General features: G+C 39.3%; 1 long non-coding RNA gene across 1 annotated transcript; it reads right to left on the bottom strand.

Moving 5' to 3' along the window:
- Positions 1 to 10,136: 10,136 nt before the first annotated feature.
- On the bottom strand, positions 10,137 to 12,198 carry LOC147476501 (uncharacterized). The gene is made up of 3 exons (XR_015209302.1): positions 11,998 to 12,198; positions 10,834 to 10,933; positions 10,137 to 10,315 (listed from the first exon to the last, which is right to left on the bottom strand). It is a non-coding gene; the product is annotated as an uncharacterized LOC147476501 (long non-coding RNA).
- Positions 12,199 to 12,575: the final 377 nt, after the last annotated feature.

The raw sequence follows: 12,575 nt of genomic DNA, 5'->3' as shown, positions 1-12,575 counted from the left end.
TCGGGCAGCGAGTGCATGATGCGTGGTACTCATGTAATGCAAGGAGAACACTTATACACGAAATGTTGATAAAATTTTATTCATATTGATTGATACATCTGGAGAAAAGTTATTGGTAGAAACACTTGAGTAGAGTTGTATTCCAAGGTTGGGGAAGCAAATCCCCGAGCTTAGTTTTGATTCAGTAAGCTCCATTTCCAACAACTCTATGAACTATGTATGGGCCTTCCCAAGTTGGGTCAAGCTTGGTTGGTGCCAAGGTCATTTTGAGGACTAGGTCGCCATATTGGAAAGATCTTGGGACGACCTTCTTGTTGTAAGATCGTTGGATGGTTTGGTGGTATCGAGCTAGGGATATTGGAGCAGTTTCCTTTCACTCTTCTAGGAGGTCGACTTCTTTGGATAAGATGTTGTCGTTTTCTCCTAATTCGACGATGTCAGAACGTATAGTTATGATTGTAAGTTATGATGGTATTATTGCTTCTATTCTGAAGCAAAGTGTGCAAGGAGACTCGTTGGTACTGGCTCAGGCTGTGGTTCTGTATGCCCATAAAATGTTTTCGAGTTGTTCTGGCCATTGGCTTTTCTTGCTCTCCAACTTTCTTTGGAGATTCTCTTTGATAGATTTGTTTGTGGCCTCTGCTTGGCCATTGTTTTGTGCGTATCTAGGTGTAGAAAATACTTGAGTGATGCACCACTTTTGTAGGAATGCCTTGGCTTGTGTACCGGTAAATTGGATTTCGTTGTCCATGATGAGGGTGTGGGGGTAGACCAAACCTTGTGATGATATTGGTCCATATGAAGTTGATAACGTAGACTTCTTGACTTGAACAAGTGGGATTTGCCTCAACCCATTTGGTGAAGTAATCTGTGGCTGCAAGAATGTATTTGAGTCTTGTTTTCTTTTTTGGGATAAATGGTCCCATGGTGTCTAGCCCCCACATATGAAAAGGCCACGGGCTGGCTATGTTGATCAACTCCCGTGCTGGACTTAGGTGGTTGTGACCAAATGTTTGACATTGGTGGCATTTGAGAACATACTTTTTTGTGTCAATGTGCATGCTTGGTCAATAATCCCTTGGGCGATTGCTTTATGAGCCAGAGATCTTGCTCCTGCATGGTTGCCACATTAGTCTTTCGGAATTTCATCGAAGATGAGTTGGCCTTTGCGTGGAGTTATGCACCTTAGGTGGGGTCCTCCTGCGGATTTACAGAACAATCGTCCATTGATCACGGTGTATCTGGGAGCTCGAAATTGTATGTCACGAGCATTCCTTGCCTCTGCTAAGAGCTCGCCATGTAAGATAAATTTTAGAAATGGGCATATCCAAGATTGAGTGATCTCTTCTTCGAATAAAGGTTGGATGTCCGTGAGGCTGTTGACACTTTCATGTTGGTAGGTGGGCCTCTCTAGGATGTCAATGTAAACTGTTCTGGGACATGCATCTTGGGTTTTTTAGGCTAAGAAAGTCAGGTTGTCTGCATGTCTGTTATCCTCTCGGGGAATGTGTTCCAAGGAGAATGTTATGAACGAGCTGATGATATCATTAACAACCTGAACATACTTGGCTAAGTTTGCTCCATTTGTCACATACTCTTTGGTGATCTGTTTGACGATTAGTTGTGAGTCACTGTACGTTTTGAGCTTTCGGACTTGTAATTGTTGTGCCATGCGAAGGCCTGTGATTAACGCTTCATATTCTGCTTCGTTGTTGGAAGTTACGAAATCGATCTTTATTGACTTTTGTAGCTGGGTTCCTTTTGGTGAAGTTAACACAGCCCCCAGTCCACTAACGTTGTTGTTGCAAACTCCAACTACGTAGAAGTGTCATGTATCTAGGGTGGTTGGTTGATGGAGTGAGGTAATGGGCTCAGGTTCCCAATTGATATCTTCGATGGGGAAGTCAGCAAGGACTTGACCTTTGCGAGACGTTCTGGGAAAAAATTTGATGTGATGTTCTCCGAGTTCTCCAGCCCATTTAGTCATGCGGGCTATTTTGCTGGTGGAACTCATCAAGACCTGCTTAATAGGTATATCTGTTAAGACCTTGATGCCGTGAGCCTAGAAATATGGTCAAAACTTGCAAGCAAAGTATAACAAAGATAACATTGTTTTCTCAATTAGAGAGTAATGCTTTTTTGAATCTGCCAATTTCTTGCTGGTGAAATAGACTGGTTTTTCGATTCCCTCGCTTTCGCAAAAGAGGACCGAGCTGATGGCAAAATCGGTACTCGCAAGGTAAAACCCCAATGTTTCTCTTTCATTTGGTTTAGACAGAACGGGCAGAGTTGATAGGTAAGCCTTCAGGTCGTTGAAAGCTTTGTGGTATTTGTCTGTCCATGTGAATGTTGCGCTCTTCTTTAGTATTTGCAGGAACGGTCTACATTTGTTAGATGCACGTGAGATGAATCTATTGAGGGCTAAAACCATGCCAGATAGCGTGTGTATTTGTTGTTTGGAAGTTGGTTCTGGCATTTCAAGGAAAGCTTGTATTTATTCTGGGTTTGCTTCAATGTATCTTTGTGAAACGAGGTATCCTAAGAAATTCCCTGAGGCTACCCCAAATACGCACTTTGCTGGGTTGAACTTTATCCTGTTTTGGTGCGATCTTTCAAAGGCTTCTTGCAGGTGAGAAATGTGGTCGCCAGCCTTTGCGCTTTTGACTACCAAGTCGTCTATGTAGACTTCCATAGTGTCGCCCAGCAAGTCTTTGAACATTTTTGTAACAAGTCTCTAGTATATCGCGCCGGCGTTCTTCAAGCCGAATGGTAGGACGTTGTAGTAGAACGTTCCTTGTTCGATTATGAAGGACGTTTTTTCCTGGTCTTCTTCTGCAAGTGGTATCTGATTATATCTGCTATATGCGTCCATAAATGATAAAAGTTCATGTCCGCAAGTTTGATCTACCAGTATGTCAATCCGGGGTAGGGGACGAAGCTGTCTTTTAGGCAATGCTTATTGACGTTGGTGAAATCGATGCAGAGTCGTACCTAGCCATTTTTCTTAGGAACAGCTACAATGTTAGCTAATCAGGTCGGGTATTCGACCTCTCTGATGAATCCAACCTTTTTGAGATTTTCTATCTCTTCATTGATGCCTTTTTGAAATTTGAGTGCTAATTTTCGAGGTTGTTGTTTGATAAGCTTTATAGTTGGATCTACGTTTAATTTGTGGCAAGCGACCTGAGGGTCGATTCCTAGCATATCGATATATGACCAAGAAAAAATATCTTTATTGAGAGATAAAAAATTGACAAGTTGCTTTTTGAGCTTGGGGTCTAAATCAGCCCCTATATAGACAAATTTTGGGTCATCATTTGTGCCCAAATTGACTTTCTCTCCAGGTTCGACTTGTGCTTGTTTTTCCTTGAGCTTGTTTGTTGTTGATGCTGGAGGGCTAGAAGTTTAAGGATCTTGCAGCTTTGGTATGTCGTTTGTCTAGACGACTTGAGTTTTGGCCTTGGTTGTTGTGTTTACTTGATTGCATCGATGAGCTTCTAGTTGGTGGCTTTTGAGCTCCATGATGCCTCGGGGTCCGGGAAACTGCAGGACTTGGTGTAAGGTTGATAGAATTGCTTGGATCTTGTGAATCCACCTGCGTCCTAAAATGCTAGTATATGATTACTTGACATCTATCACATTAAAGCATGTTGAGGTTTTAACCATGTCCTCTTTTTCTCCAATGGAGAATGGTATGATGACGTCTCCAATGGCATCTATGCGGTCTCTATTGAACCCGTAGAGTGGCACATTTGACTCTATCATCACCGAGTCTGGCAGGTGCATATCCTTGTATGTTTGGTAGAAGAGGATGTCACAGGAGCTACCTGGGTTGACTAGGACCCCCTTGACTGTCCATCAGTTAATCTTGACGTGCACTACCAGAGCATCATTATGGGGTAGGCACAATTTGTCGAGATTTTCTTCGGTGAACGATATTGCGATCATAGTTTGAGAGTTGGCAGGAGTGATCACTTCAGCTTTGTAGGATAGGTGGTAGATTTCTTGCAGTGCTCCTACGTGCCTACGCTTTTCACGATCGGAGGTTTCGTTGGTGGAGGTGTCTATAATCATGTGGATTACCTTTTCCTCGTCGTGATTGGAGGAGTGTTGTCTTCTGTTGTGCCTCGACCGACCTGGAGATTTAGATCGTCGGGCTGTTCTTCTTATGCTCCTTTTGCGAGCAGGTCGTTCATGACTATGGCTCCTACTTTTATTGCGGTTGGCATTCAGTTTATGCATGAGGTCGCTTTTTGACAGGAACTCTTTCAGCTTTCCCTCTTCGACTAAGTCTTGGAGGTAGTGCTTGATGCTCCAACATTCATCGGTGTCATGGTGGTGGAGTTTGTGGAAGTGACAGTATGGACGTCCTGGTATTACTATCACCTTGTTGATGTTTGGTTTGAAGTAAGGTGTTGTATATATCTTCTTCAGGATATAGCTTGGCATCCTGGAGAAGTTGGAGAATTCTCTTTTGGTATACGATGGCTTATGGGAGTTGGTGCCCTTGTTATTGCCTGAGTACTGATTACTTTTTTTGGGTCCCCGTTTATCGCTTACTGCGGGACTTCTTTGCCTTTGCGCTAGGCCATCCATTCTTCGTACTTTATGTACTTGTCGACTTTGTGGTACAGGTCATCTAGGCGTTCTAGCTTATTACGTATGAGAGACCCTGCTAGTTCGGAGTCGTCTAGGAGGGCATTGGTGAATGCCGAGGTTGCAAAGTTGTCCTTGAGGCCTGACTCTATTGATAACAATTCCTTTTTGAAACGTCCTAAGAAAGCGCAAATAGTCTCGTCGTGTGCTTTATTTAGCTGGAACAACAAATCTAGGTCGGCTTGTTTCTTCTTGTTGTGGACGAATTCTGCGGCGAATGTCTCGGCCAGCTTGTCGAAGTTGTGGATTGAATTAGGAGTTAGCATGTAGAACTAGTCTAATGCTCCATCCTTCAAGCTGGCTGGAAAGAGTTTGCATTTTAGGTAGTCAAAGTCTGGAGTGTTGTACAATGGAAACGAGCTATGTGTTGGCCTGGACATGAGCTACCGTCGTACAATGGGAACTTTGGCTGGATAAAATCAGTGGGAGGCTATTTGTCCTTGACTTCTATAGTGAATGGTGACGCTTTATATGACTGGAGCATCTTCTAAACGATCTGGGATGCGCTGGCTTTGTCGCTTGACTTTTCCAACCGCTGGGCAAAGTCCTCAAAACGTTGATTGGTGGTTGTAGTGAGGGCTGTGACTGCGTTGTTTTCAATTACGTCTGGAGCCAGGTTGTTGGTGTTGGAAGTAGTTTGTTCGCGAATAGTTTGGTTCTCTTGCTGGAGCGTGGTAAATGAATCCTGGAGAAACTTTACTTGATCTACTAGAGCTTTTAGTTATTCTTCCATAGTGGTTTTTTAACCAGTTTCGTGGGCTTGAGAAAATAGTGTGAGTGTTTTTCTCAAGGAAACGAACCGGCAGACAACGCCAATGTAGATGTGTGGGTTTCTATCTATGACCTGATGTTGAGGTTGAGGGGGAATGGCTGCACTCTTGCTTGGGATAAAAGTTTTCTACGTATCAAGTTTCTTGGGTAAACTTGAATCAAGCCTTATGCAATTCATCTCTCTCTACTTATAGATGTTTGGTCTCACTTTCCTTATTTGCTTCAGGCCGTTGTCAAGTGTAGATCCATCTTTTGTGCTCTCTTGATGATTCGTCATTACTTCTGTTGTTACAAAGTAAATGTCTCATTCATTGGTGCGTTGACTGAGCTTCATGATCACGGTAAATCATTTGTTTCCATGTATTGGGCTGTATTTGATATTTGGGACGACCTGAGTTTGGGTCATGGTTACGTCCTGGTGGCATGGTACGACCTGGTGATGTATGAGCTGTGAAGATACGACCTGATAGGTTGGACACGTGTGACGTAGTGAACGTCTGAGAACGGAGGGTACTTACAGTACGAATTCATATAACCAAATCTAACAAAAACTTTAAATGGAGCTTCCCATTTGTGTATCCAGTCAGGTCGACCCTCTGTGATAGAGGTTTCATTGATAGGTAGGGAAGCTCCTCGTTTAGCAAGTGCATCAGCAGGGAAGTTCCCTTCTCTCCAGATGGTAGTGATCCTCCACTTGTGTAGTTTCTCCGTACAATATAGCCATCGTCCATGTATCCCCCAGGAGACATTTCCACCTTTGAAAGCTTTAGCAGTAGTTTCTGAATCTATTTCAATACATGGGCTCCTCCATCCTTTAGCAATCACAGCTTCCATCCCCACGTACTATAATGGTTGTGTACTCTGCTCTATTGCTATTTCCCTCGCCTATGTTCTTGCAAATAGTCACTTTGAATTGCCCCATATTAATATTGTCTCTGAAGCAAATCCTAATGCCTGATGGCCGGTACGTCTAGGGTTTCCCAGAGAATGGAAGCCCCATCAGTGTTCATCTTCATCACATCTGGTTCTAGAGGTATCCAAGTACATTGTCTCATTTTGAGGTGCCGTTCTTCCGATCCTCTTGTATTCACATCCCAGAATCTGAGGATCTTGAGTTCAATAGGAGTGTTAAAACAGTGCTCCTTAGAGAGTAGTCCAGTGATTTTGACTTGAGTCCTGATATAGTATTTACAATGCTGGAAGTCAGGTTTCTTGCCCTCAAAGTGCATCTTGTTTCTTTCTTTCCAGATGGACACCAGCCCCGACAAAATGCAAGATTATTGCTATACATGCTTCACGTGAGGGATCTGTCTAATGCATCTGTCAATGGTGTCTTTGAAAGTGAAAGACTTTCGCAATATAATCCAACTCCACAATTGTTGACTAAAGTTGCATTGCCAAAACAAGTGCAAAATTGTTTCAATAATGTTTCCACAAAACCTGCAAGAATGACACCATGTGAATCCCAAAGTTTTGAATCCTGCTATCTCTATCATCAGTTGCCACATCTTTTTGCAAGATTTTCCATGCCAATGCAGCAGGCCTCGATCGGGTGGATGTAGTAGTTCCATACGAGTTTATGCCATGTCATAATAGGTTTCTTCTTTCGAATCTCATCATATGCTAACTTGATAGAGAACTCATCACCATGTAGGTTAAGGCACCAGACAACATAGTCATCAAACTGAGGGTTACATTTTAGAACTGATTACGTGTTTTTGTGCACGTTGTTCATGACATCTTGTAGAACACTTGGGATATTCCATTGATCATCTTCAAGTAGATCACAGACTTTTGCTCTGCAACCTTTTAACTCCTCTGAGGTGATGCTCAGAAGTTGCTTCAAAGATTGCTTTCCTAACCAGTTACTTCTCCACAAGTCCACATCCTTGCCATTGGGCACCACCCACCGAGTTCTTGGGATCATCACTTCTTCAAGAGCTTTACTTATACCAAACCAAATAGAAGTAGGCTTGTAAAAGTTAATCATCTCACCATCTTGATTGAAGAAGTTTGCTTTCATGAATGGAGCAAATTCAATTCACCACTTTCAATCTCCCAGGCCATCTTCATCAGCATAGATAGTATTAATCCCTAAAAACCTTCATATATAGTTATAAGTGTAGAAAGTTTGTTTATTATACAATTTACATAAACCATACATGGCCAAAAGGTTTTAGCATGATAGTAATGGTGACACTTCTTGAGAGAAGTTGCCTACACATCCGGCTCTCTAAATACGAGCTGGAATCAAGTCGATCAACACGTAGTTCACCTCTCCTTTAAATATAATAAGGTAAGTCTCTCCCTTTTTCCATAGGTTATATTTTCCCCATTAATTGTATTGAATGAGAGATTATATCCAACTGTTAATATTCGTAACTTATTACAATTATTTGTTCGTATTCGTCGTGACTAATCCACATATGAAGTAAGTTAATTAGCGAGTTGACATGCAGGGGTATAGATAGTGAGTTGGACAACTAACTATATTCTGTTAGATACGAGCTAGTGTGATCAATATGTATTAGGTCATAATTGTCATAATTGTCATACATAGGTGAAATAGTGCATTGCAGAGTTCGAGTTGGTACCAATTTAGGGTGTCAATGGTCCGGTTCTTAGTGTTGTAAGAACCAAGAACCATTTAATTTTACGGTTCCAATTTTTCGTGGTTCTTAAAATTGTGGAACCTTACCCATAACCAATGGTTCCTAACGGGCATTCTCGGTTCCAGTTATTCATTTCGGTTCTTAAGAAATTCACTATTTACACACATTTTTTATTGATCTTAATTATTATTTTTTAAAAAAAATGTGTACTAAAAACACAAAAATACAGCACGAACAAGTCGGTTTTTAAATATTGATATAAGTAATTATGTCATTTAATAATAAAGTTAAGTAAAACCATATATTTAAAGTTGTACGTTATATTTTTATATTAGTATAACATTAAACACTAGAAAACTACATATTGCACTAATAAATATAATTTAATTAGTAATATATAAATGAACATTTTGAGTTTTTATATACTTTATTTAGATATTTTTTATGTTAAAAGTACGATAACATTCGGTTCCGGTCCGATTCCGGTTATGGCCTGATTCTTTTGTTTAATTAAAAAACCATTTGGTTCCGGTTCTATATGGTCCGGTTGTTTTAATACCCATTTTTAAGGGGAATAACCGGTAAGGACTTTATTCCGAAATAATAAACCCAAAAAACCACCAATATTTTTAAAACACTCTCAAGGACATTTGTTGACTTTGTACTTAAAGGACTAAAATACCCAACAACTCCCACAGAAGTACAATTATATCCCTAATATGTAATATCTAATTACAAACACCCTGAAACTCCTTCACTTCAAAAACTCTCAAAACCGCCAATCTATAATTTTCTTAATTAGCACTAAAAAAAACCCAAATCTTTTCACAAATCTCAATTTAATTGAAGTTCTTCACAATAAATTTCAAGTTTAAGATCAAGATGACAACAAAATTATTGTGGGTTTCGAGAAATCGAAGTCAAAGACAATGGTGAAGAATAAGATAATGGAAATGGAGAAATTGGTTCAATCAACAAGAAAGGAAGTGATGCAGATTAACTTATCATATTATTTTGCATATATGTGTATTACTGTAGTTTTCATATAAAAATCCATGGTATGCACTTACAACTGTGCATACATACCATGCAAATAGAGTTTTTGTAGTTGTTTTATTTATGAGAATTTAAGGTATACAAATTTGAGTTTACGCCTTGCATAAAATGTCACTACACCATAACAGCTTTTTTGTGACGCCAAAATGGCATCACAAATAATTTTAGTGACACCATTTTGGCGTCACAAATATGGTGTCACAATTTGGCGTCAATTATTTTTGTGACGCCAATTTGACGTCACAAATATTAGTGACTTCATTTTGGCGTCACTAATTTGTGACGCCGAAATGGCATCACTGTTTTTCTGACGCCATTTGGACATCACAAATATTTGTCACGCCATTTTGGCGTCACTAATTTGTGACGACAAAATGGAGTCACTCTTTTTGTGACGCTATTTTGACATCACAAATATTTGTCACGCCATTTCAACGTCACAAATTAGTAATGCCAAAATGGCGTGACAAATATTTATGACGTCAAAATGGCGTCACAAAATGTTAGGCGTCACAAATTTTGTGACGTCGTTTTGGCGTCACAAAATATATTTTAGGGAAAAAAAATAATTGGTTGCTGTAATCCACCGTGCACCCTGTAAAAGAGCTCATTTAAAACACCGTTCACTCTATAGAATACAAAATTACACCATCAATCAAGAATATATAGTATTCATTCCATCCCTTTCAAAATTATGAAGTAACTTGCAGAATAAATTTCAAGCGAAAGTACTATGTATTACATTGTGTTTACAACTAGCTACATAAAAAAAAAATCTTATTAGAAAGTGCCCAAGTTGTTGCAATATGGACCACCTCCATTCTTCAAAGTGAGACAAACCAATGCCACATACTGTGCCTGTTTTATTTAACAGAGTTTAGATAGACTGATCTATTTAAATTATAACAAGAGATAGTTTAGTTCCAACATATTTTTACACTAAAGATAGTCAAAACATACTAAACATAAAACTTATAGGTTTGAAGACACAACAAAAACCGGTGTCGAAGGCAATGTCATAACGTTTCACAATTTATTTACACTGGTGAATGCATTGAAGTATTGGTAAGCACAATAAACCACAAGTTACACGAGAAAAAGAAACAAAGATTTTTCAAAACTGAACTTAAAATATATGAAAATAGTCCACCCCTTATCTCCACATCTTCATAGCCTTGCACATTAACTCTGTAGTTCCCCATCCTTAGATTTATTGTCACCTATGAAGTAAACATACATTTAAGGTGCCGAGAAGTAATAATGAACTAGGATATATAACATTAGTAGGACACAAACTTTAAGAAACCCATATTATGAGAATTTGTACACATGCGCACCATCTAGACATTAACATAGATGTTGCGTATAATCAGCCAAGATACTTTGCTTTTAATATGGGTATGAGGCATAAATTTTCAAGTTTAATCATAATAATACACGAGCAACTGTGTTTTTAGTGAAATAACACACGCTCGACTGTGTTTTAATGAAGTAACACACGCTCGACTGTGTTTTAGTGAAGTAAGAGTTCATCTAATCTTATATCTTGTGCAAATGGCAAAGACACATAAGTAGTCATTCCAGCGCAAAGGTTCTGCCTATTCGATCTTAACACTTTTTCACTTCATATATAACAAACCCGGGTTCTTGACAATCAATTGTAATGACTATAAATACCATTCAAAGCTATAAGCATTACTAAAAGAAAATCATAAGATAATGAGTAAAATAAACTCACCTTCATCTCAAGGTCCTTCAATGCTAATGCATATAGCTTGAGTGAAAGGAATATAAACCAAATTGCTCATCAGCATCACTTTCCAAATTCAAACCTTCATCTTCACAACAAATTGTTACTATTAAACCATAATTTAAGCTAATAGTACTGATTGTTTCAAAGAATTATCAATTAAACGAAAAAGTTTCTTTTTCAGATGTCAAGTAATTCAACATGCTCAAAAAATAACTCAATGATCAGACAACAATATATTCAAATGTGCAGCATATCATATATCAGACGTCAGGCTCGAGTCCCATTTGCCTAACAAAAAGAGTAATGACTAAAAAAGACGGCAATAAAAGTTTTTTCAACCATTACCACAAAGGAACAATGAGATACTTTTTGGGATGTCTGGAAGCACCTTTGTGAATTACACTTACAAGAAGTTATGCTCGCTCGGGCTTTCGCCTGTCTTTCCTTTCGCTTTAGACGAGGATTCTTCACATCCAGCCACCTAGGCGAGGAAGCCTATCCAGCCTCAGATGCGTCTCATGAGTCTAAGACTATAGAACTTATTTGATACCTAGATATCTAGCTACTAGGAACAGCCTAGCTAGTCAGATACAAAGGAAAGAGCAGATAAAACAACGGATAAGTAGAAGCGGAAACCTATTATACTATATATGCATTGCTGCTCTTGGAGTCTAAGACTTCTAACTCTTTAGCCTCATTGGACTCAAGGACATATCAAATATTAACTCAATGATCGGGACCACATAGTGCAAAATGCACTTTGGTGAACCTTGCACCTTCCCTTCCGTTCATCATCGACTTAGAAAGAATCCCCTCACGGGATTCAAAGAAAACCAGAGCAACGATTTTAACTCGGTAAAGAAAAAGGTTTTTGTTCATTCCAAGCACAAGAACTGGACTCAATTCGGGTTTAGCTACAATGCATACTAGCTAAGCTAACTAAAAGAGCAATTACCGAATGCTAGAATAATAATGTTTGTATGCAAAGTGGGTAAAGTCCATCATCAAGAGCATTAAAAAGAGGGAAAGACAAGCCCAAACTTGTGTGTGTGTGTGTGTGTGTGTTTAACAATTTGCAGCAGAAACTGTATTTAATAAAAAACAACATACAAAAATAAGTAAATAACATCATATGAATGTTCCTCGTACCTTGTCGTACACTGCCCAGTTTATCTCATATGAGAACAGCTCCTCCTTTGTCTTAGGAATCATGTCAATCAACTACTTTGCATCCAAAAGTTTTTTGTTATCTTGTGTCTTAACACGTTCACGCTCCCTATCATGGTCAGTTATCTTCTCCTTGTAGTCATCCCTCGGACGATGCTGGCCTCATCATTTCAGCTTCATTTCATTCTTCTTTTGGTTTAACATTTGAAATGCACTTGGCAAACTCCGCTGCAGCGATAAATTAGGTGGTGGTGTCCAGGCTGGGAGTTTGGACATCTTGCGTTCCTCCATTGAGTAATCAATAGGAACCAAGGGCCTCATTTTCTTGTCTTTATCCCCATCATCTTCATCTTCTTCATGGAATATATAAAGGTACAGCCGTTCGTTTACTGAACCCACTAGACCGAATCCCGGTTTCTTAATAGGAGCATTACTACTGCTTTTGTTATCCGGTAAAGGCGGCAAAGACAGTTGAATCATCCCTAACGCTGCTTTTTAATATCACATCATCGTGAAAAGTAAAGTTGAGATTATAAAACAGATAAGAAAAACAAAAGAGC

Source organism: Coptis chinensis, chromosome 9 (genome assembly GCF_015680905.1).
Source record: "Coptis chinensis isolate HL-2020 chromosome 9, ASM1568090v1, whole genome shotgun sequence".
NCBI classification, from domain to species: Eukaryota; Viridiplantae; Streptophyta; class Magnoliopsida; order Ranunculales; family Ranunculaceae; genus Coptis; species Coptis chinensis.
The sequence above is the reverse complement of the archived record's forward strand: the minus strand, read 5'-3'. Positions and strand labels throughout refer to the sequence as shown.